Source organism: Psammomys obesus, unplaced genomic scaffold, assembly GCF_907164565.1.
Source record: "Psammomys obesus unplaced genomic scaffold, mPsaObe1.curated_primary_1811, whole genome shotgun sequence".
Taxonomy (NCBI): domain Eukaryota; kingdom Metazoa; phylum Chordata; class Mammalia; order Rodentia; family Muridae; genus Psammomys; species Psammomys obesus.
This window is the reverse complement of record NW_026594240.1, coordinates 71,168-82,803: the sequence shown is the minus strand read 5'-3', so window position 1 is coordinate 82,803 and position 11,636 is coordinate 71,168. Positions and strand designations below refer to the sequence as shown.

The following is an 11,636-nucleotide window of genomic DNA, read 5'->3' as shown; positions in this document are numbered from 1 at the left end:
CGCCTTCCCAAAATAGTCTGTCAAGATGGTGATGAATCAGAGCACAGTGGCCTCAGTTTCCCTGGGACTTCCCAGAGTCCCTGAAAGTCCTGAAGCTCCCAAGCGATGCAGAGCCCACTTACAATACAGCCTCTGTGAGGTTGCCTCAGTCTTGGGTGCCCACGGGGAGAAGGGGGCTGCCTGCAGCCTGTTCCCTGCCCCTGCCCAGCTGCCTGGCCTCCCAGATCCCACCCCACACCAGAAAGCCCAGCCTCAGATTTGCTGGTAAAGCATACTTGAAAGTAATTGTTCAAAGAATCCAAATTTCAACAATAGCTGCCCAGTGTGTGGATTCCTCCCAGCTGGATATGACCTTTGCCATCCTGAAGCAGAGCAACTGTGGTGACCCACAGACACCCTCAGGAGATCGGGACGTTTGACATTTTGGAGAGGGAGAGGGACGGTCAGCAAACCCATGACACAGGACTCCAGATACATTTGTGATATCGTTACCTGGCATTTTTAATCCCCAGCGATCCAGCTGCTACCACATAAGAGCAAACAAAGGATGGGCTGGGGACTTTTCGGTGCTATGGGGCCCTGAGTTACCTGCATCCGTGACCCCAATACACAAATCTGATGTAGTCTCACTTTGGGTCATTAGCTCCTTCCCTGTGTGGGACACAGAGATCTTGGTTGTCATCGCCATCGTTGTTGTGTGTGTGTGTGTGTGTGTGTCTGAGTCGGTCATCGACACAGGCAGAGACAAACTCCACCGCATTCCACATTCCACATTCCACTTCCAGGTCGTCTCCAGCCTGGTCGGCTTGTCTCTTTAGTGTAACATGGCGCGTACACACGTAGGTTCCCAGCTCCACACCCATTGGCTGAATCAGTCTCTCCAGGCTTCAGATGCTCATTATTCTAATGAACCTACAGAGGGGTGTGGATGGGTGAATAACTGAAGGGTGGCCAAGATGGTGCAGGGTGGGGCTAGAGAAGATCCTCAGGCAATCAGGAGGGCGCTGTCTCCACTTAGGCAAACCGTGTCTTTCCTGGAGACACACACACAAATACACACGATGACAATGATGATAACAACTAAGATCTCCTTATCCCAGGCAGGGAAGGAGCCAACGGTCCAAAGTGAGATCAGTTACACACTGCTGTCGCCTTCGTCACCATCACGACAGCCATGACACCCTTGTTGATCAGGGCCTGTGCACAGGGGCCACTCAGGACTTCTTTGGGAGTTCATAAAGGGTTACAGGACCCCAGGGCCCCTTCCTAGTTCCCCACAGACTGCTGCTTTGAGGAGTGTGGTGGGCTCCGCTCATTCTTCAGCTTGCTTGCTTTCTTTAAGAATTTTATATGGTGTGTTTTGATAATATCCACCCTGACTCCTCCCTGATCTACCCTGCACCTTACTGCTGTATTGTTTTTATAACAATCAACTCCATTTTTTTTTTAATAACAAGCGACGGCCTATGAGCTCCTGGGTGTGGGGCCCTTCACTAGAGCATGGCTGACCATCAGGAACCACACCCTTGAAGAAAACGGAGCATCTCTGGATGGGCCCAGAAACTCAGCCACCCACAGCTCTCAGGAGTGGTGTTCACGCTGCCCTCCCCACCCCCACCCTGAGCGAGGATGTTGTCGGAGGGCAATCCCACTGCTGGGAGCCCCCGAATGCGGCGCCCGTCAGACCCAGAAGATGCACTTTTCTCTGGTCCCCTCTGACCTCTCACTATCATAACCCTCATGCTCCCCTCTTCCGGGGTGGTCCCTGAGCTTCGGGGAGAGGGTGCGGTGAGGGTTGGTGGCTGGCCCAGTTCTGCGGCGTGTTCCTTGACACCTGGAAATCTGTGCTGTGTGCCCCAAGTCTCCCCAGCACTCACTGCGTTGCCAGTGCGCCATTTTGAGGAAGAGCCCCTCCTCCTAGACTGGGCTCCCGCCCCACCAGGCCGTGGACGTGCAGACTCACCCCAGGAATCTCCTTTGGAGCTGGTGATGGGAGGCAGGCACTAAAATTTCCGAGTAGCCTCTCATTTGAAGGTGGCTCTTCTCCTTCTGTCTCCTCATCACCGCTTTGGCCACTGTTTTCTCTGAACACTAGACTGGTGTCTAATCTTTGGTTTCCCTCGGTGTGAGCCCTGGATCCACCGCAGCCTCCTTTTCCCTCATACCACACTTGTCTCATGAGCGTCTCTGTGTCTTTGCAGGGGAAGCTCTCCACCGCCCTCTGCCTGATCAGAGCTTGCCACCCCTCCTGGGCGCACTCACAGAGGATGGATAGGACCCCACACTGAGATGGCCACCAGATACTTTGTTTTGAGATATTTCAAGAAGATCCCATTCCACCAGACCTCCCTGTTCCCAAGGGCTGATATCTTCTGTCCTAATATCCGGCAGCTTGGGAAGGGGTTGGGGAATTGACAGACCAGTGCCCTGGAAGCCTCTGATTAACTTTAGCCAGGATGTGTTCACACGGCTGGAGGTCGGCTGCTGTCTGGTCCTGCCAGAGCTCTCAGGGCAGACAGGGAACCTCAGCCAGGAGAGAAATCCCAGTGGACAAAATGGCGGCTGCGGGAGATGGTTGTCCCTGGTGAAAGTGTACCTATAAAGTCACCCTAAGCCGGGCGCTGCCTGCTCGACACAGAAAGCCTGCACAGTGCTCGCACAGGGGTCAGACCGGTGCTGGCTCTCATTTCTACCCTGTCTTGAGGCCTGTTTATTGCAGGACAGCTGTGGTCCTTAGCATAACCCAAATGATGGTGACTTTATGGACCTTTTTCCTTCCTTCCTTCCTTCCTTCCTTCCTTCCTTCCTTCCTTCCTTCCTTCCTTCCTTCCTTTCTTTCTTTCTTTCTTTCTTTCTTTCTTTCTTTCTTTCATCAATCTAGACCTGTGAGGACAGAGCCATCTCCTTTCTCAGGACCTTGTTCCTCGTGAAGATCAGGTGACAGGAGACGGGTCCTTTGTAGGAAAAGCCTGGAGTGCTCAGAAGACCTTTCTTTGGATGAAGGCAAGCATTTCCCCTGTGCCTTGTTGGTAAATAAGGAGGAAGGAGGTGCCATTGGAAAGATAAAGGTAAGAGATCGCTGCAAGGGATAACTCCACAGGTCCCTAATGAGGGACCAGATAAACTCCAAATTAGACCACTATGGTGTGCAAGGGCAGCATTTCCACCTTCTATCAAAGGGGCTTTGTTGCTCAAGGGCTTGGAGATCTCTGCTCTGCAAATTGCCTCAGTCCTTTAGTTAGGGAAGGAGGTAGAGGAGAGACGTGCTTTTCCGGTGTTCTGGGCAGGGATAAAAGGAGGCAGCCCTCTTCTGCCCCGGCACTGCGTTACCACATTTCCCCAGCGCCGCTCTGCCGTGAGTCGGCAGCCGAACTCCAGGTCTGGCAGAGACAAGGGCAACTTCAGTGTGCCTTCTGCCGTGGTGCCAAGGAAGCCCGTGGGCAGCGTGGCTTCTAGCAGGCAACTGGCCACAAGGCTGGGGCTGGCTTCAGCAGCAGGAGCCACTACAGTCTTGGAGGGGATGAGTGTCATTCCCTCAACATGGCAGGTGGCGGCACTCGGGCCACAGGGCACAGCTTTGGGCATGACTGTGGGTGTGGAGGGGGTCCAGCCAGTGGCTTCATCAACAGTGTGGCAGCGTGGCTCTGGGTACCCTTGTCCATCTGTGTGTCCGATTGGAGCACCCACCATGTCATTGTCAAGAGCCTCCTGGCCCCCCGGAATGTGGAGCTGGACCCTGAGATCCAGAAGGTGAGCGCACAGGAGCACATCAAGGCCCTGAACAAGTTTACCTCCTTCATCGCCAAGGTGAGTCTTCCAGGAAGACATACTGCAACCACAGCGGGAGCCTCTCCTGTTTGCTGGGCCATATGGATGGATGGACGGATATGATGGCGCCCGGCTGGGGCCCTCATGCTTACAAAGGGCTCAGAATAGGCAATAAATGAAGTTTGGCTCTTTCCAGAACTTTAGAGAGAAGGTGGGAAATTGGATAGAGGTAGCCTCATTTTGAGAAAAGTGCTGAGTTTCTGAAGGTCCAATAGCGGGGGGGGGGTGCAGTTTTTGTTTGTTGTTTGTTTTTTAAAGGACGAGAAGGGCAGGGAGAATCAAGTGCAAGCTAGAGGTCAGGGTCACAGTACAGAAGACATACTGAGACCTGAGGGAGAACGTCTCCTGTGTCCAGGGTCAGGCCACAGAAGTTAGGATGCTGCCTCTTGGGCAAGTGCTCAGTGATGGAGGGGGCAGGGGTGGCATCGGAAGACTGGGAAGGAACACTTGTTAATATCCCAGGGTGCACAGGGAGGGCTCAACCCCTACAATTTTATAACACTCGCCTTCTCTTGGGAAGTCAACGTCATACATCTGTGGGGTGTGATGTTACCTGTGTGGTTTCAGGTGCTGTGGGTCTGGGCTCCAGGTGGTGTGGGTCTGGATTCCAGGTGTCTGTGGGTCTGGGTTCCAGGTGGTATGGGTCTGGGCTCCAAGTGTCTGTGGGTCCGGGCTCCAGGTGTCTGTGGGTCCAGGCTCCAGGTGGTGTGGGTCTGGGCTCCAGGTGTCTGTGGGTCTGGGCTCCAGGTGGCTGTGGGTCTGGGCTCCAGGTGGCTGTGGGTCTGGGTTCCAGGTGCGCTTCCTGGAGCAGCAGAACCAGGTGCTGGAGACCAAGTGGGAGCTGCTGCAGCAGCTGGGCCTGAACAACTGCAGGAAGAACCTGGAGCCTGTGTATGAGGCCCACATCAGGAGCCTGAAAAAGCAGCTGGATACGCTGTCTGGGGACAGAGTAGGGCTGGACTCAGAGCTGAGGGGCATGCGGGACGCGGTGGAGGACTATAAGAAAAAGTGAGCTGGCTGCCAGAGGTTCCTGGGTCATGTAACAAAGCCCAAAGCTCCAGGGTCAGAAGGTCAGGTCATGTGGGCTCTGGGTATAGGAGGGTATACCTACCCTGTGGTAACAGCTTCCCAGGGTGGTAGGTTCCTGGGCTCACTGGTCTTCTGGGATGCTTCGGTTGCTGCTAGGGATGTTATATAGGCAGTTGGGTATTTTCCTGGGATGTGATGACAAAATCCAAGGCCTTCTGACGAACACCACTGGCTTCTTGACACTCACTTCTGACATATCCATTTCCTTCCTAGTTGCTGCTACCAAAGCTCGACAGGAAGCAACGTAAGAAAGGAGAGGTTTACTTTGGCTCATGGTCTGAGGGGACACGGTCCTTCCTGGCAGGGAGTGCACATCAGCTGGCAGCTCTAGGGTGATGAGCCCCTGTGGCAGTGGCTAATTGCATGGTGCCAACCAAGAGGCAGAGAGCTGAGGCCAGAAGTAGGGGTGAGCTTTAACTCCTCAGCCCTGCCCCTCAGCCACATGGCAGCCTTGACTAGAAGCTTCCTGTGGACCAAGTGTGCAAACATATGAGTCTGTGGGCACATGTAACACTCAGATCACAATATCCACAGATCCCAGAAGCCCCAGGGCTTGTCCTGTAGTTGAAACAGGAGGTTCCCTGACAGATAGAATCCTGGCCATCTCTCTCCTCCCCCACAGGTACGAGATAGAGATTACCCAATACACAGCAGTGGAGAACCACTTTGTGCTGCTTAAGAAGGTCAGATCAGAAGCTCTGGTCCAGGCTCTGGTGTCTCCCACACCTGTATCCTAAGCAACTCTGGACTTCATCCAGGATACCTGGAGAGGGATGGGGCTGGGTTTGATTAGGACCAGAATTAGGTCTTCCAGCAAGTTGGAGAGGAAAGACATATAGCCAGAAACTGGATAGAAAGTGTAAGACCTGGAGTCTCACTGTTCAGGATCGCGCCCTTCCCAGAACTCTCACAGACTACAGCTCGATGCAAAAGCAAAAGGTTTTATTGCTATCACGATAGGGTCGCCCCTCCAAAGACAGGAGATGACGACCTCGAACATGCAAAGCACGGGGTTTTTATACCTGAAAATCAGATCACTTTTGCTCTATAGTTTGCAGCTGGTTGTAGATAGTTTACAGCTGGTTGTAGATAGCTCACAGCTGGTTGTTTCTCAGAACAGTTCACCCCGCCCTTCAAGAGCTCTCTGCACCTGGCTTCAATTTAAATAATCACAGTTGTTTCTCATTCCCTCAAAAGGGACAGGAGAGAATCCTGAGTGGCCTGAGGAAATGCACGCGCCTCTCTGGGCCAAGTGTCCTGTAGGTGAAGCGATGGAAGACTGGTCCCTGTTCCCTTCCTCTGTCCCAAAGGCTCAGTCAGTCTGAGAAAAGTCAATGTTGACTGACTGCATCAGCATCCTGAAAGTCAGATGGCGACAGGACAGGGCAGCAGCAGCGGCAGGGGTTGGCGCAATGACAGATGGACGTATTGATGATGTCATGGGGGCCTCTCGGCAGCATGCAGGCGCAGCCTACACAGCCAAGGTGCAGTCTCTGGACAAAGACATCACATTTCTCAAGGGTCTGCACGATGCGGTGAGGAGCACCCTTCCCCACACTGCTGCCCCTCTCCAGCCTGGAGCTGCATCTGAGGGGCGTACGACACCCTAGATAAAGGTGCTTGCGCCTGCAAGTGTGACCTGCTCTGTCAGAGACCACAGAAGCCCGATGGAGAAGAGGGGAGGGGCTGAGGGGCTGACTCCATTTCCATCCCCCATCCAGGAGATTGCCCAGCTCCAGACTCACACCAGCGAGACCTCTCTGATTTCTGTCCATGAACAACAATCAGGATCTGTACCTGGACAGCATCATGGCCGAGGTCCATGGCCACTTCGAGGAAGGCAGAAGCTGAGGCGTTGTACCAGACCAAGGTGGGTGCTGACGGGGGAGGAGGAGCCTCTTTCCTTCTTGGGAAACATCACAGAAAGGCTGCAGCTTGTTGTATTCCATCCAAAGGCATTCTCAGCCATGAAATTAGTGTGGACGAACAAATCCAAGATAGAGGCAGCTAGCCCTTCAGGAGGCAGAGACAGGCTCCCGTTGTAAAGTAGATGCTCTCATGGGCACAGGTTCAGTGACACAGGAAAGGAGGTCACAGCACAGCATAGTGGTGGGTGAGCGTATCCTGGTGGGGAGAGAACAGAACACTCCTTTCTGCCACACATGGGTATTGGAAGACCTCGAGAACAAGCCGGAATTCTAAGAAAACTCGGAGTAATTGACAAGGTGGTGAGCAAAAGCCTCTAGTGCTCCTGCTCTCACCCCCATTTTCACAGTCGTGAAATCCCAGTGTGCCAACTTGCCACTTCTCTAACAAAATGGTGAGGAGATCAGCTGGGGAACGTGAGGTGGAGGTTTGCTTTGGTCAGGGTTGCAGGGGTTTCAGTCCGTAGATTCTCGGCCTTGGGGAAGCACAGCACAGTGGGAGCCCATGGCAGAGGGGACAGCTCCCTTCACAGCATCTAGGAAGCAGAGGAGAAAGGAGAGAGGCCGAGTGCCTCGGGTCCCAAGAGCTCCTTCAAGGGCACTCTGCGGTGACGCAAACTCTTTACTAGGACTTTCCCCCAATAGAGCCATGCTGGATCCAAGCTAGGAACACATGGGGCTTTGGGGGACACTCCCAATTTAAAGTAATGACCCACCAAGGAAGGATGGCAGGTGCAGTTCAATCTCACTACCCCCTCCTGACCCCTGTTCCTGACACGAGCATGCCACTTCCTCTGTCCTGAAGTGCTGGACACAGGAAGAGGACAGCCACTGGTCCTCCTACCCTACCCTGGTCCTCCCGCCCTACCCCAGTCTTCCCATCATACCCCACTTCTCCTACCTTACCCTGGTCCTGTCTGTAACCTCTTCTAAAGACACACACACACCAGACTTCCTTCCCTCTGACTGGAACCAGGGAAGGTACTGCAGGGAAGAGTGGGCCTCAGAAGCAGGGGGCTGCCTCTGTGATGCCAGGGGCAGAGGCAAGCTGGGCCTCTAGAATAGCCCTCTTCGAATACAGGATGATGAACGAAGAGGGGTCAGAATGCTCACACTGGAGAGTGCTTAAAGAATGGGAACTACACCGTTCCCTGCCTTCCCCGGGACAGGCTCAGGACGGGAGACAAGCAGGAGGGAGGGCCATGAGGTTCTGTCTGAAAGGAGTGGGGTTCTTGGTCAGAGTTGGAAGGGCCTCTTGGTTTTGGCTTCACCACCTCTGCTTCAGGATCACATCAAGCTCCTTGGGATAGGTGTGGCCTCCCAGGACTGGTCCTTCATCTCATCACCATCTTCCTCCTCTGGGACACTAGATCCAGGAGCTGCAGCTGGCGGCCGGCTGCCACAGGGACAGCCTGACACACCAGGGGTGATGCTATGCTGGACTGGCTTAGCCGCCATGATATCGCAAACGTGGAGAAGCAGGTGGGCGGAAAGCGAACACAGGCACAGAGAGGCTGGGCTGCCTGGAGGAAGGAGCAGGCCTCCCTCCGGGCTGTGAGAGTCCCCGGGAACACCTACAGCCCCTCTTTCTCTCCCTGCAGCGGAAGGGGAAAGTCAGCATGTACCTCCACTCACCCAGTGGACAGCTGGGCAGAAAGGAACAGGGATTTGCTCCCCTGCTTCTCATCAACAGGCAGGATTGCAGCTTGGTTGTGCAGTTTTTTCTGTGTCCAACACACCTGTCCCATGCCTTTTGTGTGGGCCTCCCTGAGCCCAGGTCTTGGGCCTCCTTTTCTCAAGTGTCTGGGTGCATGGGATAAGATGGGGGCCCACTGTGACCATCCTGCATTCTTGTCCTCACACTGGGACCCAGTGGAAGACTGGAGCAGCGGATGAAGTCCCCCGGCTCTCACCTGAAGACAGCAATTCCTAAATGCTGAGTATGTGTGTGTGTGTACCCGCCGAGGAACCACATCAGCACTGTTAGTAATGTATTATTTTAGACTCTTCTGCCTGTGGCCTCAGAACCTCACGTGACTTGTGGGGGCAGGGCGCAGGGAAACCGGCAGCACTGGCTTACAGGCTCCATCAGAAACACTCTCCTGTTAGCCTTGGAACTGCAGCAGCCTGGGGCTTCCTCAGAGCCCTGCACATGGGCCTGTGGCTGTAAGATAGGCTCTTTGAAGGGAAGGCTGCTGCCCTGCCTAGCCTGTCAAGCTCAGGAGCAGCAGGGAGCCCAGCTAAAGCTCTGCACAGTGTGGGGGTGTGGGGGTGCTCCAGCCACACTCTGTTGGTGCCTCTCCTGGTCTGGTGGTCTGGAGCCCATGACAGCCTCCACAACGTTGGCGTCACTGAGGTTTCCTCTTACCCTCCTGGCTTGCAGCAGCTCCCAAGGGTCCCATTATAATGTCTTCTTTCCCTTACCTTTGGGACCTATGTGTGCATGTATGTGTGAGTGCGTGCGGTGTATGTGCAGTGTATGTAAACACGTATGCAGATGTCCACAGCCCTGTGTCCGGAGTCTGAGGAGGACACTGGGGTCTGATCCATCACTCTCTGTGTTATCGTTTTGAGTCAGAACCTTTCACTGAACTTGTCGATAAGTCAGCTGCCAGCATTCTCCCCCCCCCCCCCCCAGCGCTGGGGTATAAGCGGGTGCCTGGCCAAACCTAGCTCTTCCTGTGTGCTCTAGGGAGTCAGACTCAGGCCCTCCTATCCAGGTAGCATGGCTTTCACCTCCTCAGCCCACAACTTTAAACACCCATCTGCAGTGGAACGCGCAGGCCCGCTGTGTGTAATGACTGTGCTATGTAGAGTCATCACTGTGCTGCTTTACCTCTGTCTCAGCTGTTTTTCTTAATACCCTCACACAAGCAGCTTGTGGGAGGAAGGACTTTCGTGGCTCGCCGTGGGGAGCACCGTACATCATGGCGGGCATGTTGCAGCTGCAGTTAGGAGGCAGAGATGATGACCCTTGATCCCACCTAGGCCTTCTTCCTTTGTACGTGGTCCATGACCTAAACCTCGGAAATGTCTTCCCATTTGGACCAACCTAATCAAGACCACCCCTCATGGACACAGCTAGAGCCTTGACTCCTCGGTGAGTCTATCAAGTTAATATCAGCAATCATAACTTATGTGATCAAGATCGCATTCTTGTTCTGACAGTCTGTGTTCTTCATTCCCCAGTGCTCCAACCTGGAGACAAGCCATCACTGATGCTGAACAGCGAGGCGACTGCACCCTCAAGGATGCCTGGGTCAAACTGAATGAGCTGGATGGTCTCTTCAGCAGGCCAAGGAGGAGCTGGCACAGATGCTATGTGAGTACCAGGAGCTGTTGAGTGTGAAGCTGACACTGGGCATGGAGATCGCCACCTACCACAAGATGCTGGAGGGCGAGGGGAGCAGGTGGGGGCTGGAGGTGCATCATCTGGAGAGCGGAGATCTGCATCTTCCTGTGTTGCTAAAAGAACAAAACAGGTTCTCTGTCTGTAGCCCAGGCTGGCCTGAAACCCATGGTGATCCTCTGGCCTCAGCCTCTTAAATGGTCTTATCCTTTACCTTTCTGTATTGCAGGATGTCTGGTGAGAACCGATCCTCTGTGAGCGTCTGTGAGTACCCTGGGGCTGGGCTAGGCTGAGGAAGCCAGGGCCTGGGACACAGTGCTGTACTAACTGGGATCTTCCCTCACCTGAAAGCTTCCGGCTGTCCTGTGACAGTCAGCAGCACTTTCCACCTTTTGTCCCTAGAAAAAGTGATTGAAAGTCACACCCTTGTCTGTTCGTTGCTCCTTCCCTGGGTCCTGCTGTCTAGAGAGAGGCTTGGGCGTGGTCAGTTCCCCAGGGTATCCCAGACGGCAGGCATCTGTTCTATGCCGTCCCGTCGCACATTCTCACCTGACAGGGTCCCATTCACCGTCTATGTACTTCGACTTCCACGGAGGGAGACAGCAGTTACCACAGTTGACACTTGCTGACAGACACTGGCTCTAGGCTCTTCTTCTTCAGCTGTCATCAACAGCAGCTACGGTTCCCAGGGTTGTCACCCAAGCTCCCGGAGCTCTGACTCTGGGGCTGGCCATGTGGCGGCCTCAGCACCTCTCGAAAGAACCAAACCAACCCTGGAGGATCAAGAGCAGGAGACCTCAGGCACTCACTCCCAGGACAAAGAGTGTTGCTGTAGGTACCCTGGCCAGGAAGGCCACTTGATAAGCCAGAGATGCCTGTCACACTTGAAGCCTCCAGCCCTGAGTTCTAGGACTTCCTCTAGCACACAGACTACCCACTACCCACTTCAAGCTCTGATCGACAGGGTCAGCTGTCGGTGGTCTCATGCGGGCTTCTGACTTTTCTTGCCTTCAGCTCTCAGGAGGCTTTGGAAACTCCAGCCCCCTGGGCCTTCTTGAACGAAGGAGGCGATACTCATCCAGAAAGGAAAGAGGAAGGCAGTGGGGAGAAAAGAGGAGCACTGAGGTATAGTCTCAGTCGTCTAGATTTCTGCCCTTCTCAGACTGTGGGACTCTGGCAGCCTTCTCTGTCCCGTCGGTGAGGCCATGTACGGTGACTGGATTGATCAGGAGAACCTACAAGTTCGTGGGTCCTCTTCAGACCACGTGGAAGAGACTCGCAGCCTTTTTACCACTGCGTGTGGTATCAATAATGGCCACTTCCACCCGCCAAGCACCTACTATGTGCCAGGTTGTCAGGAACCCTGTATGTGTTGCCCCTGATTGTCACCTAGTCCTGCAGGAAATGCACAAGTCACAGCTGTGGGACGCACAGGGAAGCTGCTT

General features: G+C 54.3%; 1 pseudogene; it reads left to right on the top strand.

Moving 5' to 3' along the window:
• The first annotated feature begins 1,740 nt into the window (after window positions 1-1,740).
• LOC129684960 (keratin, type II cytoskeletal 74-like) lies at window positions 1,741-11,249 on the top strand (annotated as a pseudogene).
• The last annotated feature ends 387 nt before the right edge of the window (window positions 11,250-11,636 follow it).